At 38.2% G+C, this 12,444-nt stretch overlaps 1 protein-coding gene across 1 annotated transcript in view; it reads right to left on the minus strand.

Annotated features, from left to right (window-relative positions):
• LOC139969965 (uncharacterized) overlaps positions 1-10,221 on the minus strand; it is a 39,354-nt gene extending 29,133 nt beyond the window's left edge. The window contains exon 1 of the mRNA XM_071975432.1: positions 9,888-10,221. The gene's annotated coding sequence lies outside the window, so the exon portion shown is untranslated. The remainder of the gene's footprint in view (positions 1-9,887) is intronic.
• Between the last annotated feature and the right edge of the window lie 2,223 nt (positions 10,222-12,444).

The raw sequence follows: 12,444 nt of genomic DNA on the forward strand, positions 1-12,444 counted from the left end.
TTCCATCGATCGAATGCAGATTATCCATACATCATATAAATTCATCACATCCATTCATCCTATCCATCCATCCTTTCCATCCATCCGATCAATCTTATCCATCCATCTTATCCATCTATTCTATCCATCCTATTCATCTATCCTATCAATCCATCCTATACATTAATCCTATATACCCATCCTATCCATCCATCCTATCCATCCGTCCTAGCCATTGATCGTATATATCCACCCAATCCATCCATCTCATCCATCCATCCATCCTATCCATCCATCCTATTAATCCTATCCATCCATTTTATCCATTCATCCTATCCATATATCATATCTATCCATTATATATATCCATCCTATCCATCCTATTAATCCATCCTATACATCCTATCAATCCATCTTATCCATCCATCCTTCCTATCCATATTACCCATCCATCCTAAACATCCATGCTATCCATCTATCATATCCATCTATCCATCCTCGCCTTCCTATCCATGCATCCTCTCCATCGTATCCATACATCCTATCCATCCATCATATCCATCCATCCTATCCATATTATGCATCCATCCATCCATCCATCCATCCTATCCATCAAATTATATCGATCCATACTATACATCTATTCTATCCATCCATCCTAACCATCCATCCTATCCATCCTATCTATCCATCCATCCTATAAATTCATCCTATCCATCATATGTATCCATCCATCCTATCCATCCATCCTTCCGATCAATCCCATACATCTTATCCATCCATCCTATCCATATTTAATGTATATACATACAGAGATTACGTTTGAATTGAACCATCGTCACCACATACATTTTCTTAGTCTTAAGATCAGAAGCCATTTTTTTACCCAGCCATGCACAAAGTGCGGGCTGGGTCTTGTATCTTATGGTTTCTTCTTCTTCTTCTTTCTGTCACAGGAATCGCTATATAGATTCACGACTAACACGAATCACATATTACGTCCATAGAGTAGATTCACGACTAACACGAATCACATATTACGTCCATAGACCGATGAAGAACGGTAAAAGTGCTCTATACAAAACTTATACCAGTTCAATAGGGTTCCCATGGTAAGCGGAATCCTAACCTCTACAGTAATATATATCCCACAGTTAAGCAGTAATGTATAGAGCAGAAATTGGAATATGAAGGGGAGGGGGAAGAATTTTAAAAGGGGCACTTCTCACAAAAGGAACATTATAACACTTCGAAGCGATATGAGGTACAAAGAAAATATTTGCCCAAAATGACTCCCACGTTGCAGAAAGTGAACAATCATGAGAGTATTGTATTACGTATATTGGCTGACTTAGTAAGAACCAAGGTGAGAAAATAAGGTGTCCCAAAATCTCAACATTTTTGTCTCAAAAATTTTTACTTTAAGTTTACAATTGTTCACCTTTTCTTATCTCCAAATTATGAGTTCAAAAGTCACAAAAAAATGCCAAAATGTTGACTTTCAAAGTCAAAATTTTGAGATTAAAAGTCAAAATTTAAAGATAAAAGTAAACCTTTTTACCCCTTCCTATGTCTTTATTCAGCCTCCGTACGTGGCAGACCAACTTTCAGGAGGAAGATTGAGGAGGGTCGCTTAGCTTTCTTCAACCTGAAAAGAGTGCTTTAGATGATACTTCCTGCTTTTAATTAGATTTAATTTTCGGAGTACTCAAGGGGGGGGGGGGGTGGGGAGGGGGGAGCGATTGCTGGGTAGGTTCATGTTATACAGTAAAGTATAGGTATATGTTAGGATGGCATGTCTTGCTAGCCTGATGTATATAATGGAAGCGATGCTATTGCCTATTGACAACGTCTTAACAAATGTACATCTGTTTTAGCAATTCAGTGCATAGTTCTGTTATATTTATACATGGCTTGAATAACAGCCAACGGTTAAAATATTGGTTTTTAGAAATGTACATTAAATTTGTCCTTAAAAAGTAATACTGCTTAAATCCAACCTCTACTCGTCATAGTCATTTGAACTTCCTTGTAAAGTTCATATTATTAGTTTTACTTTGGAGAAACGCAAAAATTGGTACAACCCAGCTAATCACGACCAATTCCTTTATAGTGTGTGCAGTCTGTCTTAGTCAATGATGTATGACGGTAGCAAGCAACAATGGTATTTAGGTGTTATTTCTAACTCGGTTAGTTAAACAAAGCAGCACTGGTATTCATCGCCCAATGTAACGGAGACAATCACAAAGAGTTTCTGTTATAATTATTCATTCAGTTGTGAGGATTTGGTAGATTGTATTTTGGCTGAAATGTTTCCGACTTGTGTGTTATAAACAGCACACTATTACACGTCTATATTGCAAATCCTTATAGTACACACATCACCCGTTGTGTGCTTCCATTACACATGTACACCGATACGATGACATCAAAGAAAAGGTTATTCACTATTATGAGGAGTGACATATCACATTATAACTTAGGTTACTTATTATAAGCAAAGTTTCAAAGTTAGTTATTTGTACCTGTTGGAATATGTTTATTTCATCTTTAATAGAGGTACGCTTTGAAGTTTGGGGATATATGCTTTATAGGAAACACAAAACAACCTCATATGTGGTCGTAATTGACTATGCCTAGTATAAAGTATTAATATTATAAACGTTAGCTATAATTTCTTCTGTATTAAATTAGGTCTGAAATCACAACCATTCCCCCGAATTACACAGTGAAGCCCTAGTCCTAGATGTAACCTGCGTATAATTCAGTGACGCAGTGAGCTACATCCTATTAATTTAGGTTTACATGCATTTCAACTGTGCAGGAAGTGTGAAACGGCTTCTTATACAAGGTAAAAGGTAAACAAGTGTCCGTGAACTAGGAAGATAATTGTGGAGAGAGCATGAATGACATTGATAGTATACACAATTGACAGGACCAGAGAAATTGTCTTTACAGAAAGTTTCACGATTCAAAGAGCAATAAGGATACATTTCCAGTCTAATGTGAATAATACACATTTAAATTGCGTAGGGAAACATTAAAGACCGTAACACCGACGTCCACAATTTATCGAATGTCTTTCTACATCAACTTAATTTTTAGTTTGTTATTGTTAGTTTTATACCGGTATAGTATCACTGGCGGATCCAAGGGGGGGGGGGGCAAGGGGGCCATGCCCCCCCCCCCCAAAGGCGAGCCAAAAAGTGTTTCCGAACATCCGCTAAATCATATGTTTGGAAATTAAAAAAATCGAGAGGAATAGCAGTGGTAGACTAGTCCAGTGGCGGCGGAACCGGGGGGGGGGGGGGGCTTGGGGGGCTCTAGCCCCACCCCCAATGCAAAAGTTGAGGGGGCAAATGCATGATAAGCCCCCAATCCCCAATATTTACCAAGGCTCCGAAACGTGCATCTGCCAATTTTTCAATGCATACTTGTCGATCTGTCCGATGCACACGTATACTATATAGGTGTAATAATTTTAGTAAATGCTGGGGGACCCTCGGCCCGTCCCCTGGCTATAGACCACATTTTCACCCCAACCGCGTCTTCACGCCAGTGAAAAGTGGAAGCAGTGAGTGTAAGTATACCGGTAAGCGCAACACAACTTCGTCTTAGGACAATGACTTGCCTCATTTCAGCCAGTTCTCCAACATCCACTTACTCAGTGGCGGAGCGTCCATACGATCAGGGGGCGGATGCAACCCTCCCCCCCCCCTTACGGACTCAAAGGGACTGCTGGCGCCCTTTTCAGCTTTTCACTACTTTTTACTTATTCGCGATTATTGACTATTTTATTGCGCTCTCATCTACCTATTGACATTTGTCATACTCTGTTGGTGTAATTTTCCGACAAAATGGCAATGACACCTATTTATTCTCCGTTTATCTGTAAATTAGCAAGGCCCGGAAATGGCTCATTTCCTGCAATCTATAGAGTATCTTTACTCAAAAATTTTCTGTACGCTCCGCGCCAACCTGTGGTGGCGCTCCGCTTAGATAGTGTCGAAAGCGCCCCCCCCCCCGACCAATACCCCTAGCTCCGCCACTGCCCTTACTACACTCAAAAACGTCCTTGCGAGTACACTACGAGTAATAGCTACTCTCTTAAAACACCATCGAATATACAAATTACAATGTTTTTACAGACTTTCTCGTGCAATCTGAGAAATTGCAGGCTTGAGACCCATATTTTAGGGCTAGGTATTTGCAGCATAAAACACTCAGGAAGTTCCGTTTCCGGCCATCTGGGGATTTGAAAAAAACCTAAAATTTTATTGTACGCTCCGCGCCAACCGATGGTGGCGCTCCGCTTAGATAGTCTCCACACATTAGCCCCCAATAATTTTTCCGTTCCACCGCGTCTGGACTAGTCTAAACCTTTCCGTTTTCTGATTTAAAATTAAATGCAGATCTCCCAACTGACCCGCATTTTGCGGGAATTAGACCCGCATTCTAACACCCAAACCCGCTGACCCGCACAAGCGTCCGAAAAAAACCGCATTGTAATTGTCAAGTATACATAAAAATATTTGCATCAAATTTTGACTTAGCAACCGTCATTTCTTTAGCATTTAGCATAAAAGAGTATAAAACCTCCTTTACAGCATCATTTGGACCTCAAATTAACCTATATTTCTTTTCATTGGGGCGAGCAGCGAACATTTTCATGCCACGGGAAAGAATGAATTATCACCTACTATTCAATTTCTTGATGTTACACACAAAAAAATGCATATTTCTCAGAAAATGTCTAAGTGCCACCATTTTACATGTAGGCATCACCAGGATTCCAAAAAAATTCAAAAGGGGAGGGGGACACCCCTCCCCTTATACCCCTCCCCAGGACGGCGATTCGTGGCATGGACCAGCATTTGCCTTCTCAAGAGTTGGGAGCTATGTAAATGTATGAGCATGAGGATTTACAGTTTAACACCATTTTGCAGTTACAGGCTGGTTGTAAGAAATCTATAACCTATGAGAAATAACATTTCTTGAGAAAGATGATCCCAACTTTGTTTAATAAATATTTTAGAAAATTACACCTCCCTCCCCTTAGACCCCTCTAACATATCACTCTAATGCCACTTTGGCCCCTCCCAAACAAAGGTCCTGGATCCGCCAGTGTATAGTATTATATATATATCCATCCATCCATCCTATCCATCCATCCTATCCATCCATCCTATCCATCCATCCTATCTATCCATCCTATCATTCCATAGTATCTATGCATCCTATATATCCTATCCATTCATCCTATCCATCCATCCTATCCATCCATCCTATCCATCCTATCTATCGATCCTATGAATGCATCATATCTATATATCTCATACATGCTATCCATCTATCCTATCAATCCATCATATCTATCCATCCATCCGATCCATCCATTATTTACATCCTATACATCCTTCATATCCATCCATCCTATTTAACATATCCATCCATCCTATCCATCCATCCTCTACATTCTTTACATCCATCCTATCCATCCATCCTATCTATCATATCCATCCATCATTTCCATCCATTATATTCATCCTATCTATCCATCCTATCATTCCATCCTATCCATCTATCCTAAACATCCAATATATCCTATACTTTAATCTTTCAATCCATCCTATCTATCATAGCAATCCATCCTATCCATCCACCTTATCCATCCGTCAAATCCATCCATCCTATCCATCACTCCTATCATTCATCGCATCGATGCATCATAAAAATCCATCGAATCTATCCATCTATGCCATACATCACATCCATCCATCCTATCGATCCATCCTATCCATCCTATACATCCATCCTATATATCCATCCTATCAATCCATCGAATATATGCATCTATTCTATACATCATATTCATCCATCCTATTCATCCATCCAATAGATCCATTCTATCCATCCTATATATCCATCCATCCTATCCATCCTATCTATCCATACTATGAATGCATCGTATCCATGTATCCTATATATCCTATCCATCCATCATATCAATCCATCATATCTATCCATCCATCCTATACATCCATCCTTTACATCCTATACATCCATCATATCAATCCATCCTATACATCCTATCCACAAATCACATCTATCATATCCATCCATCCTTCCATCCTATCCATCCATCCTTTTCATCCATCCTATCCATCCATTATATCCATCGATCATATCGATCCTATCTATCTATCCTATGATTCCACCGTATCCATGCATCCTATAAATCCTATCCATCCATCCAATCCATCCATCCTATCCATCCATCCTTTCCATCCTATTTATCCATCCTATGAATGCATCGTATTCATCTATCCTATACATCATACCCATCCATCCTATCGATCCATCATATCTATCCATCCATCCAATACATCCTATACATCCTATCCACCAATCACATCTACCATGTCCATCCATCCTTTCCATCCATCGTATCCATGCATCCTATCCATCCATCCTATCCATCCATCATATCCATCGATCCTATCCATCCTATCCATCCTATCAATCCTATCCATCCTATCCATCCTATCTATCCATCCTATGAATGCATCGTATCTATATATCGTATACATCCTATCCATCTATCCTATCAATCCATCATATCTATCCATCCATCCTATCCATCTATTATTTACATCCTATACATCCTTCATATCCATCCATCCTATTTAACATATCCATCCATCCTATCCATCCTTCCTACACATTCTTTACATCCATCCTATCCATCCATCTTATCTATCATGTACATCCATCCTATCCACCCATTCCATCCATCCATCATATCCATGCATTATATTCATCCTATCTATCCATCCTATCATTTCATCATATCCAATGCATCCTATACATCCTATCCATCCATCCTATCCATCTATCCTATACATCCAATATATCCTATACATTAATCCTATCAATCCATCTTATCTATCATATCAATCCATCCTATCCATCCACCTTATCCATTCATCATATCCACTCATCATATCCATCCATCATATCCATCACTCCTATCATTCAATCGCATCGATGCATCATATCCATCCTATCTATCCATCTTATCATTCCATCGTATCCATCCATCCTATCCATCCTATTTATCCATCCTATGAATGAATTTTATACATCTGTCCTATACATCATATCCATCAAGCTTATCAATCCATCATATCTATCCATCCATCCATCCTATCCATCCATCCTATCATTCCATCGTATCGATGCATCATATCCATCCTATCATTCCATCGTCTCCATCCATCTTATCCATCTTATGTATCCATCCTATGAAGGCATCGTATCCATCTATCCTATACATCTCCATCCATCTTATCGATTCATCATATCTATCAATCCATCATATCCATCCATCCTATACATCCTATCCACCAATCACATCTAGAATATCCATCCATCCTTCCATCCAACCTATCCATCCATCCTATACATCCTATACATCCATCCTATCCATCCATCCATTCTATCTATCATATCCATCCTATCCATCCACCCTATCCATCCATCCTTTTCATCCATCCTATCCATCCATTATATCCATCGATCATATCGATCCTATCTATCTATTCTATGATTCCATCGTATCCATGCATCCTATAAATCATATCCATCCATCCAATCCATCCATCCTATCCATCCATCCTTTCCATTCTATTTGTCCATCCTATGAATGCATCGTATCCATCTATCCTATACATCCATCATATCCATCCATCCTATCTTTCATAAACATCCATCCTAACCATCAATCCTATCCATCCACCCTATACATCCTATATATCCGATACATCCATCCTTTCCATCCATCCTATCTATCATATTAATCCATCCTATCCATCAATCCTATCCATCCATCATATCCATTCATCATTTCCATGCATCCTATAAATCCTATCCATCCTTCCTATCCATCCATCCTATCCATCCTATCCATCCATCATATCCATCCATCTTATCCATCCATCCTATACATCCATCCTATTTATCCGTCCATAAAAATCTATCGAATCTATCCATCTATACTATACATCACATCCATCCATCCTCTGGATCCATCCTATCCATCCATCATATCCATCCTATATATCCATCCTATCAATCCATCGAATATATCCATCCATCCAATCGATCCACATCCATCCATCCTATACATCCTTTATATACATCTGTTTACATCTAACCTATACATCAATCATATCCTATCCATCCTATCCATCCATCATATTCATCCATCCATCCTATCCCACCATTATGTAAATTCATCCTATCAATCCATCGTATCAATTCATCCGATCATTCCTATACATCCATCCATCCTATCCATCAATCCTTTCTATCGTATCCATCTATTATATACAACATATCCATACATCTATTATATACAATATATCCATCCATCTTATCCATCCTATACATCCTATCCATCCATCCAATCCATCTATCCATCCAATAATATCCATCCATCCTATCCATCCATCCTATCCATCCATCCTATCCATTCCATCCCCTCCATCAATCCAATCCATCTATCTTTCCATCCATCATATCCATCCATCCTATTTATCCGTCCTATTCATCCTATCCATCCAATTCTATCCATCCATCCTATCAATCCATCATATACATCATATCCATCCAATTATATCCATTATTCCTATCCATCCATCCAATCAATCCATTGTATCCCTTGATCATATACATCCTATCTATCCATCATATCCATCCATCCACCCATCATATACTTCCTATCTATCCAAATATATCCATCTAGCCTATTCATCCATCCTATCCATCCATCCTATCCATCCAACATATACATCCAACCTATCCATCCATGATATACATCCATCCTATCCATCTATCCATCATATACATCCTATACATCCAATTCCATCCATCCATCCTATCCATTTTCCTATCCATCCTATCCTTCAATCCTATCCAACCTATCTATCCTATGAATGCTTTATATCCGTCCATCTATCCAATACATCCATCCTATCAATCCATACTATCCATCCTTTCTATCCATCCTATGAATAAATATCATCTATCCTATCCTATCCTATCCATCCTATCCATCCATCCTATCCATCTATCCTATCCATCCTATCCATCTATCCCATCAATCCATCCAATACACCCGATTATATCCATTAATCCTATCCATCCATCCTATACATACTATCCATCCAATTCTATACATGCATCCTATCCATCCATACTATCCATCCATCCTATCCAGTCATCATATCCATCATATCCATCCATCCATCCATCCTATCCATCCATCTATCCATCTACCTACCTATATACCTATCTATTTTATTTATCTATCTGTATCTGTATCGTAAAAAGCTATGGCCAAAATAGCTAATGTATCAACATATAAAGATTACATTTTAATTGAACGGTCGTCATCACATACATGTTCTTAGACTAAAGATCAGAAGCTATTTTTTTCATTTATTTTTATTTTTGGGCAATGTTAACATACGCAGTGCAGTGCTAGTTCCATAAAAATCTTTTTCTGCTAATATTCATAATTATTAGAAAATATTATAAATTTCCTGTTTTGTGAATATTCTGTATTGGCAACTACATTTGCTTTTCTTTATAGGACTTCCTTTCCCACATGAATTTTTGGGGAAAGCCAACGCATTTTGCGTTGCTGGAAAGATAACTGAATACATTTATGGAGAAAGTAGGCTGCTAATTGAAAGAATTTAATAGCAGGATCTAGTAGATGTGGGCAAAAACCACAACATAAGACACATCATGACAGAACTACATAGCAGAAAAGATAACGCTTCCACATTTGTGGTTCGTTTACTAAATACATTTTCTACTATAGCAGCAATTGCTTCACTTACCATTTAGATATTTCTGCCAGATAATTTCAATAAGACTGGGGTGATCAACACTTCTCGCATAAACCGATAAAAACCGATAGAAAAATTGAATTTATGTAATATAGAAAGTGGCGTCAACCTACGTTGGTGAAAACCAAACTTAGTTGTAATGGTAGCTAACAATATTGAAGCTGTAAATAGTATAAAGAGTTACTTTTATGTTGATATCTTGTTCGTGATCGTGTCCGTTCAGCCGTTGAAAGTTTGTCACCCTGGCCTTAGTATTGACGCAACCAACATAAATGGCATTGAAATAGTTTCTAGTAATTTAAGCATTCCGTACCATATCTTGCGGTAGAAAAGCTGCGACTTGTCAGTAAAACACACCTAAGTACACGTAAAGCTCTATTACCACGACTATCCCGGATATTATCAGGTTAAATCGAGTCGATCGGAATATAAAGTGACAATGATATGTAAGGAATGTGTAAAGTTTGAAAGTGCTGAGAATTGATAAAGAGGTTTTCATGTCTTGCTTCACCAATTATAAAAAAACGATCAAATGGTAGCAAACTGATTTTCGTTTTGAAAAATGTACTTTGGTGTGAACATTTACTGAGAGTTACCGGGAGAACAGGGTAGGAGGAGGGTGGTTTGGGTTAAACAGGGGTAAATATGTCAGATGAGGTTCCATCAATTGAAGTATACAATCAATTTGTTCTACTATTTCGCACGGGAGACTCGTTGAAATCGCGGGAGTTAAATCTAAAGGTAGAATGGTGTGGGGTTTGGCGGTGGAGGTGATTGAAGTTCAAAGATAATTTAACAAATTTGGTGCTATAGCCACCGCGTTATTTCATTTTGCGTTTTAAAATGACAGTTACTGTGGTATCGCATTTGCAAGACGCTTCGCCAAGGTAGTTTATTTGGACGACCAGATATATTTAATGGAAGACAAGGAACATGAGATTTGGAAAGTACTGATAAATATATACAACGTGAATAAGGAATGAATGCTTCAGTTTCGGTATTTACTTTCCTTTGGAAAAGAATATTTTGCTATTGCTGTGTATGTATTATAATTACATTTATTCTATGAGGAAATGGAGGGTGTGATTCTAATGAGTCTAGCATCAAGATTAAAATGTAGAGTAGCCGAAATAGCGAATTACACACCACTGTAAAGATTAATGAACCATACATTGGTTGTATGCATGACTACACACATATGTATGTAGGATTGTGTACGGATTGCTATACTGTTAAAACAAGAGCAGCAACGCTACAGAAGCTCATGTAGCCTTCTATTTGAGATATTTGTTTTTCTCGTGCATTAGACATACGCGAGATAACGGTGTTAATTCCTTTTCTTCCATCTCCTCTCGCCCTTGCCCTTATGATCCTTTTTAGCAGCCATACTTCTTTTTAAATTACAGAAGGTTGTAAACATTGTTTTGAAAAAAGAGACATAAGATTTTTTTATTAAATTATTGCCATCTCAATTAGTACCTTACATAAGTATGTAAGTTATAACTTTAACATACCGCTGGAATGTTAAGTTAAACTAGTTTTGTCTCTTGAATACAATATATTCGTCGCCTGAACCACATGTAAATGTTCCCTGCTATATCAATATAGTGAACGGCTAATATGGCTATATGGTCAACAACATCGATTAAATTAAGGTCGTATCACCATATTTATAGCATGTACGCATGCTCACATGAACGTCACATATTCTTCTCAGAAAGTAAAACTATATTTTACATGCGGATCGTAGCAATGTGCCATTCAACCTTTTTTTTTTGTCGCATGTACATGATGTACTTATGTTTAACCTGCATAATGAGCTTCTACTTAATGCGAATTAATCCTCGACTCTTAAACAATAATTTTAAATGCACTAGTTGTTATGAGGTCGGCTACATCGAAATAGAACTTGAGGATATGTAGTTAGGTATAGTTTTTATAGAAGCTTTAAACTACAAATGCTGTGAAGAGACAAATACACGCACATAATACAGACAGCTTAATATAGAGGTTACCACAGTGAACACAAAAGAAACATTCCACTACCAAAGTTCTCTACATGGGATGTTATTCCCCATCATAAGTCATGCTACAATATCATTGAGGTAGTGATGAGGAAAAAATACAATATGTTGACTTAATATACTTGTCTATATACAATAATCCTGTAGTACATCTCTCGCAGTTTGACAAAGAAATGACTATATATAAGTAGGAATACCTTACAACTAAAACACGACACACGGATAACGTACATTAACTAACCCTATCACGGCACAACTATTCTGTAATGCGCAAGTTGCCTAGAAGCGAGCTAAACTATACGCATCGCGTTAAAGACAACGCAGCGCAGCAAATGATGAATTCGTCAAAGGCAACGCAGCGCAGCTAACGATGGACCGCGTCAGCCCGTGAACCCTACGCTGCAACGGCCTTGCAACCTTACAAGCAGTTTACGCAGCGCAGCTGCAGAGTGCATCAATCCGATCCATATGTCTTCTGCAGAAGCCCAAAAATAACCTCTAAAAGCATTGCCTCTGACAAACGC

The sequence above is a fragment of the Apostichopus japonicus genome, chromosome 7 (genome assembly GCF_037975245.1).
Source record: "Apostichopus japonicus isolate 1M-3 chromosome 7, ASM3797524v1, whole genome shotgun sequence".
Taxonomy (NCBI): Eukaryota; Metazoa; Echinodermata; class Holothuroidea; order Aspidochirotida; family Stichopodidae; genus Apostichopus; species Apostichopus japonicus.